Genomic DNA, 13683 nt, shown 5'->3' on the forward strand with positions numbered 1-13683 from the left:
GTGGATGACACATGGATCAAGCGCAAGTTTCTCAAGGCCATCATGCCAATTAGCAAAGCCATGTCATTCGTCATTCGCCAACGACCATATTTCCACTCCTTTTCTTACAGTGAGGTGTTGGATGAATTCATTGCAATGTCAATCATGAACAAGACCGCTGATAATGCACTTGCTCGCGTTCGACCAAAGACAGCTTCACCCAACCTTGCTTTAAAGGCAAAGGTTGCTTCTGAAGAAGAAGAATAGGATGAGGAAGAGGAGAGTTGCCCTGAAGACACTAAATATGCTTATCACGAGCACATGGCTCTTGTGTCAAGGCAATTCTGGGGCAACAAGAGGAACTCTAGGCCCAACTTCTCCAAGAATAACTCAAGTGGGTTCAAGTCCAAGCAACGTGTGAGGACATGCTATAACTGCGGCAATGTGAGTCACTTCGTGGCAGAATGTCCCTATGATAAGAGGGAAGACAACGGGGGCAAGCTCATTCGCAAAGACAAGACCAAGTCATGTCCAAACAAGAAAAACTTTGTCAAGAAACCCCACCCAAGGGGTATGGTGGCACTTGAAGAGTACCCCTCCGGTGATGATGACGATGACGATATGGCGGCAACTGCGACTGTAGCCATTGCCACCCCTTCTCCCAATATGTCTCTCTTCAACGCCCCCAACGATAACCACATCGCCAAGTGCCTCATGGCCAAAGGTATCGATCAGGTAACACCCAGCATTAATACCACCATCACTACTGCTCCTTCATTGTTGAATTGTGTTGATGATAGTGATGTTGTGGAACTTAACGAGCATTATCTTGACAAATTTCTGTGTATGGTCAAAGGATAACCCAAGAAGCACTTTGTTTCTCTTTTGGAACAACTGGGTGAGGCTAATGACCTCATCGAGTCTCATGAGGAGACTATCTTCGAGCTGCAAGGACATAGTCGTGACTATGCCGATGAGATTGCTGAATTATCTATTGCACTAGACAAGGAGCGCACTCTTCGTTTGGCTCTTGAGGAGTCATACAACGATGACTGCATTAAATTGCAAAAGGAACTAGATCATGCTATTGTTCTTACTCGTGTGCTTAAGTATGAAAAGGCTACACTTGGGGTTGGCCATGACAGACTCAAAGCGGAGTTTGACACACTTGACAAGGCTCACAAGGTCTCGAAAGGTGCTCATTTCTCCTTGAAAGAGTCTCATGATCAACTCCAAGCAAAGCTTATCAAGGAAATCTCTACTTGTCCTCCTTTTGTTATAATTGATAATGCTTGTACAACTAACCCTTGTTGTGAGCATGTACATCTTGTGGAGGAAAATGCCAAGTTGAAGGATCAACTTGAGAAGGGCCTTGTGTCATGCATCCAAGGCGAGAAGAACGTAAACGACCTCTTGAGCAATCAAAAGGCTGTTGTAGGAAAGGAGGGACTTGGACTTACATCCAAGTCGAAAAGAAAAAGGAAGAACAGGAACAAACGATCCCCTGCCCTCATGGACATGTTTGTCAAAGAGGGCGAAGGGACTTAGAAGGAGAACAGGAACAAGGTGGAGAATGGTAGCATCAAGAAGGGCAAAACCATTCCTACCAACACAGCCGGCAAACTCAATCCATCCTATGTTTTATGTCGTGCTGGTGATGGGCATGTTTATGCCAGATTTGTTGGTTCTTACTATGAGTCCATTGAATGGACTATTTGGGTTCCTAAGACCCTTGTCTCTAACAATAAAGGACCCATTCAAAAATGGGTACATAAAACCAACCCTTCATCTATTGCAGGAGTTTGCTTCCGGTGGGGTGTCATGGCTGCTCGATAGTGGAGCAACAAATCATATGACCGGAATCAAGGACTTAGTGGTGGATGTGCATCCTTCCCCATCTATGCCCACCCATGTCCAATTCGCCGATGCATCAACGTCAAAGGTATTGGGATTTGGTAAGGTGGTCATCTCTCAAGAGTTATCTATTGAGAAGGTCATGCTTGTTGAGACCCTTGCTTACAATTTACTTTCGATTCGTCAACTTGCAATTATGGGCTTTTCCACATTCTTTAATCTTGATACCGTGGTCCTTTTGTGGAGCAAGACTCTTAAAGTAGCCTATGTTGGATATGTCGAAAATGGTCTCTATGTGGTGAACTTTTCAAAGCGACCCACTAAGACTGCGACTTGTCTAATGTCTAAAGTTGATGTGGGCTGGCTTTGGCATCGCCGACTAGCTCATGTCAATATGAGATCTTTGCAAAGTCTCCTCAAAGGGGACCATGTTCGTGGACTAACAAATGTGAGTTTTGCCAGAGATCGTGCTTGCAGTGCCTGCATTGAAGGGAAGCTTCATGAAACTGCTCATCGTCCAACGACTCTCATTTACACTAAGAGGCCGTTGGAGCTCCTTCATATGGATCTCTTCGGTCCTCCATCATTTGATAGTCTTGGGGGCAGAAAGTACTGCTTGGTGATTGTTGATGACTAATCAAGATACACATGGGTATATTTCTTCAAGAGGAAGAGTGAAACTCAACAAACCGTCATCAACTTTGCTAATGAAGCACAACGACAACATGAAGCAAAGATTTTGATGATTAGAAGTGACAACGGCAGCGAGTTCAAGAACAACACCTTGGATGAGTTTCTAGGTGATGAGGGAATCAAACATCAATATTCAACACCATACACCCCTCAACAAAATGGTGTGGCAGAAAGGAAGAACCGGACGTTGATGGACGCGGCAAGAACAATGATGGCGGAATTCAAATCCCCGTATAACTTTTGGGCCAAAGCCATCAACATAGCATGTCATGCATCCAATCGGCTCTATATCCGCAAAGGCTTGAACAAGACCCCATATGATATTCTCACCGGAAACAAACCCAATCTCAAGTACTTCTGGGTATTCGGGTGTAAGTGTTTCATTCTCAAGAAAGGTGCACGTTTAGCTAAATTTGATTCTAGAGCTCAAGAGGGCATCTTTGTTGGTTATGCTACAAACTCTCATGCTTACCGTGTCCTCAACAAGTCCACCTGGCTCATTGAGGAAACGTGTAATGTGGAGTTTGATGAAAATAATGGCTCCCAAGTGGAGCAAAGTGGTCTCTGTGATGTAGGTGATGAAATTCCTCCCCAAGCCATAAGAAGAATGGTGATTGGTCAAATACTCCCCATTGAGGAACCCCTTGTGGCTGAAGGAGAAGGACAATGCTCTACTCAAGTGGAGCCATCATCCTCACAAGCCCCACACGCTTCCGATGAACAAAGAGAAAACCCTCAACCAGCTGAACAGGTTCAAGGACAAGATCAATTGCTCGAAGATGGTGATGTGTCCCATGATGTCCAAGTGCTTACACAAGGTTCCGAATCTCCTCAAGATCAAGATCAAGTGCAACTACAAGATCCAGACTAAATGGAGGCACAAGATCAAGATCAAGAGCAACCACAAGATCAAGTACAAACCAGTGAGCCTGCTCAAGTCGAAAATCAAGTTGATCAGGATGCTGTCTCTCAATTTCCTTCTGCAGCACCTAAGAGGGATACTGGTGCCAAGGGAGGATCAAAACGCAAGGCCAAGCAAAGTAATCAAGTCGATGCTCCCCAGTTATCAAATGCAGAACTCTTGGAGCGTCGCACGACCAAGATTGCAAACAAGCTGAGAGTCAAGTCACATCTTATGAAGAACGTGCTTGGTAGTTTGAAAAGGGGAGTATCCACTCGTCAAAATATTTGGAATTGTTGTGAGCATCACGCGTTTGTTTCGTATTGTGAACCTCAACAGGTACAGGAAGCGCTCGATGATGAGGATTGGCTTATGGCCATGCATGAAGAACTCAACAACTTCGAGCGTAATCAAGTCTGGAAATTAGTGCCAAGACCAAAGGAGGAACATAATGTCATCGGGACCAAATGGATCTTCAAAAACAAGCAAGATGCCAATGGGATTGTGGTTCGAAACAAGGCAAGATTGGTGGCTCAAGGCTACTCCCAAGTCGAGGGTATCGACTACGATGAAACCTTTGCCCCTGTTGCTCGTCTAGAATCTATTCGCATGCTGCTTGCATTTGCTTCTCATCACAATATCAAATTACAACAAATGGATGTAAAAGTGCTTTTATTAATGGTCCTTTAAATGAGTTGGTCTATGTCAAACAACCCCCGGGGTTCGAACATCCCAAGCTCCCCAATCATGTGTACAAACTTAATAAGGCACTCTATGGCCTTAAACAAGCCCCACGTGTGTGGTATGAGTACCTTACTCAGTTGTTACAAGATCGTGGGTTTGAAATTGGGAAGATAGATCCCACTCTTTTTACCAAGAAGGTCAAAGGGGATTTGTTCATATGCCAACTATATGTTGATGATATCATTTTTGGTTCCCCTAACAAATCTTTCAATGAAGAATTTGCTACACTAATGACCGAGAAATTTGAGATGTCAATGATGGGTGAGTTGAAGTTCTTCCTCGGGTTCGAGATTAAACAAGGCTTAGAAAGGATCTTCATCAAACAAGCCAAGTACACTCAAGACATGCTCAAGAGGTTCGAGCTAGAGGATGTCAAGCCGGTCAAGTTTCCCATGCCAACAAGATGCAAGCTTGACAGTGATCCCAATGGTAAAGCAGTGGATCAAAAGGTATATCGCTCCATGATTGGATCCCTTCTTTACCTTTGTGCATCTAGACCGGATATCATGTTGAGTGTAGGGATCTGTGCACGGTTCCAATCTGCACCAAAAGATAGCCATTATATGGCTGTTAAGCGAATCTTTCGATATTTGGCTCATACCCCAAACTTTGGCCTATGGTATCCCAAAGGAGCAAACTTCAACCTAGTGGGCTATTCTGACTCATATTGGGCGGGAGACTGTGTGGAGAGGAAGTCAACTTCTGGAGGATGTCAATTCCTTGATCATTCACTGGTAAGTTGGTCTTCAAAGAAGCAGAATTGTGTCTCACTATCTTCCACCGAAGCTGAGTATGTGGCAGCTGCGAGTTGTTGTGCACAGTTGCTATGGATGAGGTAAACTTTAAAGGATTACAGTGTCACTTGTGACAAAGTGCCTCTTCTATGTGACAATCAAAGTGCTATCAAGATTTCCCTCAATCCGGTGCAACATAGCAAGACCAAGCACATTGACATTCGCCATCACTTCATTCGTGAACATATCAAGCGAGGTGATATTGAGGTTCACTTCATCAACAATAAAGGGAAACTTGCAGATATTTTCACTAAGCCCCTAGATGAACCAAGGTTCCGGGAGTTAAGGCATGAGCTAAATATCATTGATTCAAGTAATGTGGATTGAAACTAGGCACTTTGCACCTCACTCTGCATTATATCTTGTTCTAGGTGTAGGCATGGACACAGGGGGAGTGTTGTTCTCTCAATGAACTTTCCCTCCCCCATTATGCATAAATCGATCAAGTCTTTCACTTTGGCCATTATTAAATGGCACTTGTGCTTCAAAGACGAGTGTTGGTCATGAACCCAAGGATAACTATTTGTGGTGTCATACCTTTGTCTCAAACATAGGTGGCTTCGGCCACCGCCCACCTTTCTCTCTTGTTGTAGAAAGGATACAAAATGACTAGTCAATATATCTTGTTGGTGTTACCCTTTTCCCTACACTGACTAGTCGTTGCCCACATCATTTCCATGAAGTCCTAAGTCTCTTTGTGCTTTTATGGAGCGGTACTACCGCCAGGGGGAGCGATACTACCGCCAGGATCCCAGCGGTACTACCGCCAGGACCCCAGCGGTACTACCGCCAGGGGGAGCGGTACTACCGCCAGGATCCCAACCTACCGCTAGGGGGAGTGGTACTACCGCCAGGATCCCAACCTATCATGGCTTGGTTAAGGTTTTTAGGGCTATCTCACGGGGGAGCGGTACTACCGCCAGGGTGGCGGTACTACCGCTTTGACCCCAACGGTACTACCGCTAGGGTAGCGGTACTACCGCTATGACCCAGCGGTACTTCCGCTCCGCCCGTGACCTGAGGGCTATATAAAGGGAGAGGGGGCCGTTTTTATTGCCCCTGTTTCATCTTCTTCATGGTGCTCTCTCCCTCTACCCGAAATATCCCTAGTTGGATCTCCTTCCATGGAGCCTCCCCTCTCTTTCCAGTTGGAGGGCTTGCTCCCCTCCCCCTTCCTCCTTCAAGTGCCATGGACTCCGGTACTACACCTCCCCTTCCTCTCTTGGTTGGTGTATTTGTTTCTAGGGTTAGGAGCTTGTTGCATTGGATCCATGGATATGCTTTTTGCTTAGTTTTTGGATGGAACGGAGGAGACATATTAGGAGATTTTTAGGTCTAAAGTTCTTCATTGCAAATATTTTGACATGCCCTAGTTCTCCATGTTTTAGATCTGGTAGCTCTTATCATACATCTCATGGATTTGATCTAAACTTGGATCCCATTGACTAGGCTTGTCTTCATCTAGATGATCTAGAGTTCCACATGTTTTAGAACTATGGTGGTTCTTGTGATAAGTTTATATGTTAGCCGTGGATCTCTTGAAACAAATCTAGTATTTTTTTGGTTGCTTCAAATCTGACTAGATCTGAAAGTCAACCCCTAGCGGTACTACCGCTCCCCTCGGGCGGTACTACCGCTAAGGAGGCAGCGGTACTACCGCTATGACCCCAGCGGTACTACCGCCAGGGCGAGTGCTACTACCGCTATGACCCCAGCGGTACTACCGCCAGGGCGAGCGGTACTACCGCCAAGGGGGCATTTTATTTTTGATTTCCCTTAGCAATGTGTGTTTCTTCTTATGATTTTTGAACATTGTCATGACTCCTTTTGTCGCTCTTTTTGTGTGTGTGTCTTATGTGTCACAGGTGGTTCTCGTCGCTCGAATCCTGTATGTAACACTCACTCAAAGTAGTACTGCAATCCAGAGGCTCCAGAAGGTTCCGCAACTTCCAGTCTGAACCCTACAAAGAAGTCATTCAAGAAGGTTGCCACAAAGTCCAAAGGGCCCAACGTCCGCACTATGCCTCCTAAGGACTTTGTGGCACTCCGTACCCGTGATCCCTATGGTAATGAAAAAGCTCAACTCAAGGGCTGCGATCATGTTTGATCACGGGAACAGGCAATGATCTTTCGTGACATCATCGTTCCCTTCAAGTATGTCCCAGTGCAGTGGATCGACATCGCTCACCTTCGGCGGCATCATGACTACTTTGGCGAGGCTCTCTCCTTGGTTGAAAAGCTTGGCATTACGGAAGTCATCACCTTCAGAAATGACTTTGATCCAGATCTTGTGGCCCAGTTTTATATCACCATTCACTTTCAACTGATGACGAGCGCACCATGACCTGGATGACGGCTGGTCAGAAGTTGACTGGTACCTGGGTGGAGTTCATGCAGCTCCTGAAGGTCGACTTCCAGGGGCAAGAAACTGTTCTTGGGTTGCGTCCTCATGCTCCAACTAAGTCTACTTCCACCCCCAAGGACAGGCTACAACATCTTTACATCAAAAAGGGTGTGCTCCCCACGCATCTGGATGTCATGCATCGGATCTTCCGCAACACCATGTTCCCTTGCATTGGCAACAAGGACGAGGTGCATGGACATCTGGCTGAGATGCTTCTGCTGTGTGAGGAGGCAAGGAATAAGGACACTGCACCTCTCGACATATCTGATGTGATGTGATGTTCTGTGAGCTCTGGAAATGCATCATGAACCGTAAGGTTCCCATCTACGGGCCTTAACTGTTCGCCTTTATTCAGAAGAAGTGGAAAGATACCTATCCGGACGAGGTCCTCCCTGTTGAATCTGACTACTTTGTGCATGATCCTATCAAGCTGCGTCTAAAGGACAAATGGGCCAACACCTCGACTTCTTCTCAGCCCATGGAGACTGACACAGAGACTGCTGCTGGAGGAGGACCTGCTTCGCATACCCGCTCTTCTGCTATGCCATCTTGGGCTGTGAAGCTGAAGGATCACATGAAGACTCTCTTTTGTATGCAGGCCAAGGGACAGTATCAGTCTCATGTGGCCCAGAAGGAGAACCGTCAGAGGCACAAGCGTGTCTTAAGGACACTTTATGTGGCAATCTCGAGCGGCTCAGAGGACGGCATCACTCCAGAGACTGACTGGATGAGGGCTCAAGGTTACCAGTGGAATGGGTCCGATGCTGAGGAGGAAGTTTCTAACGAGGACATTGAGGAGGAGCAAGACGAGCAGGATCCGGATGCCACAGATGAGTCTGAGGATGAGGAGTGACCACCTGTGTCTTAGGTGTGCCCCTTTTTGGTGTCTTGGTGCCAAAGGGGGAGAGAGTCTAGGAGTTGGGTTTGCTTGCTTTATCTTTATCGTGTTTGCTTTGAGATTGGTTTGATCGTATTTGCTATCTTTACTAGGTGTGATGTGAGACTTGTTTTTATTGTGAGACCTATTTTAATCATATGATGTGAGTCATATGCTCTTCAATTATCTCTATTAAATTGTCTTTATGCTCACATACTTTCTACTGTGCAAATTCGGTAGTCATCAATCCACCAAAAAGGGGGAGATTGTTAGGGCATATTTATGCCTGAGTAATTTTGGTGATTGATGACAGTACCTTAGTGGACTAATCGTATGCATTGAGCATTTCAGATAATACATGACAAAGGCACAAGACGATTCGGCGCCCTCCGTGGAATAGAAGCACGGTGTCTTCTATGATTCTCTTTGGTGGTTTTGAGTCGTAGGAACGCCGTACTATTAAGAGGGGATCCGTATTGGGAAGGTTTGGGTGGAATCAATCTTTCACGCACATACTTTTTCTCCATCTCCTTCTCCTTGCAACTATGGAGCTTTTCCCCTCTCTAGCCTTTCTCTTCTCGCAAAATGTCGTGTGGCGGTAGTACCGTTGGACCTCGCGGTAGTACCGCTTGGCTGGCGGTAGTACCGCTGGCCCAGCGGTAGTACCGCCCCTGGTCAGCGGTGGTACCGCTCCAGGACTTTAGTACCGCCATCCTTGCGGTTGTACTACGTCGGACTTTTTGCGAAGACTTTCTTGGCGGTGGTTGGCCCGGTGGTATCATTGCGCTACCATGGGCTCAGCGGTAGTACCGCTGGAGGGTCTGCGGTAGTACCGCTGCAGCCAGCGGTAGTATCGCTGGAGGGTCAGCGGTAGTACCGCTGATGCCAGCGGTAGTACCGCTGGGCTCGTGCTGTAAGTGAGAATAACGGTTGGATTCGTTCCCCCACTATATAAAGGGTTCTTCTTTCTCAAGAACCCTACCTTTGACCCTCCCAAGCTCCATTGTTGCTCCCTAAGCTCAAAAGTGCCCGATCTCTCTCCCTAGCCAATCAAACTTGTTAATTTCCTAGGGATTGGTTGAGAAGGCCAAGATCTACACTTCCACCAAGAGAAAATTGATTCCCCCCACTAATCCCTTGCGGATCTTCTTACTCTTGGGTGTTTGACCATCCTAGACGGTTGAGATCACCTCGGAGCCACATTCCATTATGGTGAAGCTCAGTGGTCTTGTTGGGAGCCTCCAAGCTTTGTGTGGAGTTAGCCCCAACCTTGTTTGTAAAGGTTCGGTCGCCGCCTTCAAGAGCACCCATAGTGGAATCATGACACCTTGCATTGTGTGAGGGCGTGAGGAGAATACGGTGGCCCTAGTTGCTTATTGGGGAGCATTGTGCCTCCACACCGCTCCAACATAGACGTACTTCCTGTCAAAGGGAAGGAACTTCGGTAACACATCCTCGTCTTCATTGGTTCCACTTGCGGTTATCTCTAATATTTACATTGTGTATGTTATTGTTGTAGACTATTTCTTACTTGCCTTAGCGATTATAGTTGGTAGCATCATATAGGTTGATCACCTAGTTGTCATTTTAGAGAACCTTTATGTTGCTAACCCTAACTTGCTAAGAATAATTAAAAAGTGGTCATTGCCTATTCACCCCCCCCCCTCTAGTCAACCATATCGATCCTTTCAATTGATCATAGTGACAATTGGCTTGTTCCTCACATCAAGTATGTACTTATTAAAAACTTCACTTAAATTATTGACCACCAGATCAGTTTTGGAGTTAGTATCCATTGCATGTCTTGACCAAGCTTGAGGAGGAATCCTTGACATCCACTCCCAAGCAGCCTTGCACTCAGCCTTCATGCTCTCCATTGCCAACTGAGAGCCATGTCCAGTGTAAGCATATGCAGCTGCATCCATGCATTTCTTCAAGTCTTCTCCTTTGAATCCTGCTCTCTGAAAGTTGGCATAAATGTGCCTCAAGTAGTACCTATGAGGGCAGCTTGGAAAGAATGATGTGACTTCATTCAGTAGACCCTTCTTCTATCATACATGAATGTGTACTTCACAAATTTCCCCTCTTCAGTCCCTCCTAGGGCATACTTCAATTGAGTCGAAAACCAGGACCAATTTGGTGTGTCTTCAACTCCAACCACTCCAAATGCTATGGGGTACATATTGTTGTTTGCATCCCTTACAGTAGCAGCAAGTATTTGTGCCCCACTAGTCAACTTAATGAAACAACCATCTAAGCCTATGAATGGCCTGCATCAATTCAAAAATCCATCAACACATGCATTCAAATAGAAAAAAGACCATGAACCCTTGGTCCTGCAGTTGGATTTTCTCTTGTTTTTCACTCGCAATTGTGACAATGCATCTTGATCGAGGATTTGTAGCTTTCACAGTCTCCAAATAATCTCTCAGCCTCTTGTATTGCCTCTTGTGATCTCCAAGCACAATATTATTTGCTCTCCATGCCATCATCTTGGGGACCTCAAGACCAAACTGCCTCTTTGCCTTGTCAATTTTATGGCAGGTATAGTAGTGTTGGGGTCTGATATGATAGTTTAAAGCATTTTGTTGCCAAGACATGTTGAGCTAATCCTTGTCTTCTCAGATTGGGTGGGACATGTGTACTCCAATATCATCTTCTTAATGCAGAAAGTGGGCTCACTACTGATCTTTGCTGCAACCATGTGGAACTGACAACCCTCTCCATCAGAGCACACCATAATCCTATCACTATAGTTCATGTGATATTTATACCTTCTAAGTTGTTTGACATGCAAATTCACAAGAGCCTCTCTAAACTGGTAAACATCTCTGAAACAAAGCATAAGCTGGAATTGCTGCTCTAGATGTAGCCTGTCTTCATCATACCAGACCTTGGGTGGTTTTTTCTTAGTTCTGCTCCTTCTACCAGAAGGGATTACAAATGACATTGGTTCATTTCCATCATCATCACCTTCAAAGCATGTATCATCCTCTTCTGAAGATGGATACCAGTCCTTATTCATGCTTCTAGCATCACTAGAGTGGGACCTACTTGTAGGCCCGGGTCTTTTTACCTTCTCTTTAACTAACTGGGGAACTGCAATCTCTTGACAGTCATCACCATCTTCCTCCAAGCATGTGTCATATAAATCTTCAGGGTCGGTGTCCCCTTTAGAGTGTGTACTACAAATGTATTCAACTCTCTTCCTCTTAATGTCAGACTATGATTCTTCTTCTTCTTCTGGCTCCACATGAACTACAAAATCTTCATCAAACACTGAGTCATCATCTTCATCATCACATGTGTCCTCATTTGCTGCATCCTCCTCTTCATATGTATCAAACTCGGATTCTTGATAATTAACACTAACTTGAGTGTTAACCTTCTGCAATGGATTATTTTCCTGCTCTGCATCTGCCATCTCTGGCTCAGTTGGGTCATTTTGTGTCCCCAAAAGTAACAGACATGGTGGAGGAACTGCTTTTATTGGCTTATAGTTCACACTCTCTAGTGTATCAACAAAATCATTTGTTGTTTTGTGCACAACACCTCACTCATTAACAGCAAATAAAATAGATGGATCCACTGTTAAATCTACAATTGTTTCAGCTGGTTGTTGTGCTTCATCTTGTGCATTTTTGTGAACTGGGATTGCTTAATATTTAACTTCCCCTCTTTAACATACAAAGGCAATGTCTGACTGCTTCTAAATTGATTAATCATCTCATCTACTTATATGTTGTTTCTGGTGACAGACATGCCTTGCATCCCTATGCCTTCCTTCTTCAAGTAGCAAATACTGTCATCACTTCCATATCCATTTCTGACCATCACGTTAAGCAAACTACCATAACTGATATCTCTCTCATACATCTTCACAAGCCCATACTTTTTTGCAGCATCTTTAGAAGGAAACCGAAAATATAATGATCATGGCTCCTCAGGCCTACAAAATAATTACATTTTCGGTACAATGCAGTTAGAACTAACCCACAACGATTTCTAACGCTAAGTTGCAGCATTTCTAACCCTAAGTTTTTGGTACTAGCACTGAGATTACCTAGGTGGAGATGGAGCGAAGGGGGATACTTGCTCCCCCATCGAATGAGCCCGCGTCGCAGCCTTCTCTGCCTCCGCAGCACCCTTGTCTGCCTCCTCCGCATATGGGGACGGCGGCGGCATGACAACCTTTTCCCCCTGCCGACGAGTCCGAATCCAAGTTGGTGGAGAGGCCATCGGGGTTGGGCGCCGAGGTTGAGCTCAACTTGCCAATGGGGTCGCATTGCGGGCGTCGTCCACCGAAAGAACGGGCACCGCCGCAGTCACTGCCATCGCCGTCGCCGGAGCTGGTCGCCATGACTCGTGTGGGAGGAAAGTGAACCGGGAGTGTGGATGAAACGGCGAGCGGGTGACCAAAGACACGGGCAGGAAACGGCCGTCTCCCGCCGTCTAACGGCGCCCGTCAGCCCGCACCACGTCGACCCGACAGGTCGGTCCCACCTGTCGGTTTGGCTGTTTTCGCGGCCAAATCGGCCCGTCAGTGCTCTGCGTTACGCATTAGGCGCAGAACCGGTGGTCCTGTGTGATCTGGCTCAAATGTGATACTGATTTGTTACCATAGCCCCAACTGTGATGGTTTTGCGTAAATAATTCACCATAAAACAAATTTGGCCTTCATTTATCCATGGACAGAACCGACTGATCCCCGGCAACAGCCTCCCTTTTCAAAATCCATGCAAGTCGATTAACAAACCAGCATTTGCTAGCATTCAACATTCGATAGCTCATACATAACACGAGATAAAACTATTACTCGTCGGAGGAGAGTTCTATCACCCTCTGTCAAAGTCGATGGCCTCGTGGTCGTTGGCAGAGGAGAGAATCCATGTCATGTCATCGGAGTCCTCGCCATTGATCTCCGCAAACAGTTGCTCCTGCTCGACATAGTGGATGAGCAACTCGTGAGTAGTTCGCCGCCACCACACGCTCGTCCTCGAGCAACTTGAGGATGGCCAGTTCTTGTGAAGCGCTCGACTTCGAGTTGCGCCTCAGCCACGAGATGCTCAGCCTCCTAGACGAGCGTCATCTGGTATTGCGCCTCCACCTCCCAAGGCGTCGCAGCCCTCGGCTGAAGCCCTGACGACATCTTCTCCCATAATGTTGACCTTGAAGCCGACGACCGCGAGTTCATGCACATGATCCATGGGGTCAACACCATCCTCAGTTTCCTCCTTTGTGCTCGGGTCACACGCATCGTGTAATACGCGTGCTCCTCGGGGGTGAGCTCTGTGCATCGCTCGGCCGAGAGCATGGCATTACTACGTTGGGTTGTGGCACGCAATTTGAGAGAGGGATGGGGGTGGCCGTCAAGGGGCGCTCCTCGAGTGTCTGGCCGGACGCCAAACCATGATTGCAAGGTAGAAGTGGATTGGGT

This window comes from Hordeum vulgare, chromosome 5H (genome assembly GCF_904849725.1).
Source record: "Hordeum vulgare subsp. vulgare chromosome 5H, MorexV3_pseudomolecules_assembly, whole genome shotgun sequence".
Lineage (NCBI taxonomy): Eukaryota > Viridiplantae > Streptophyta > Magnoliopsida > Poales > Poaceae > Hordeum > Hordeum vulgare.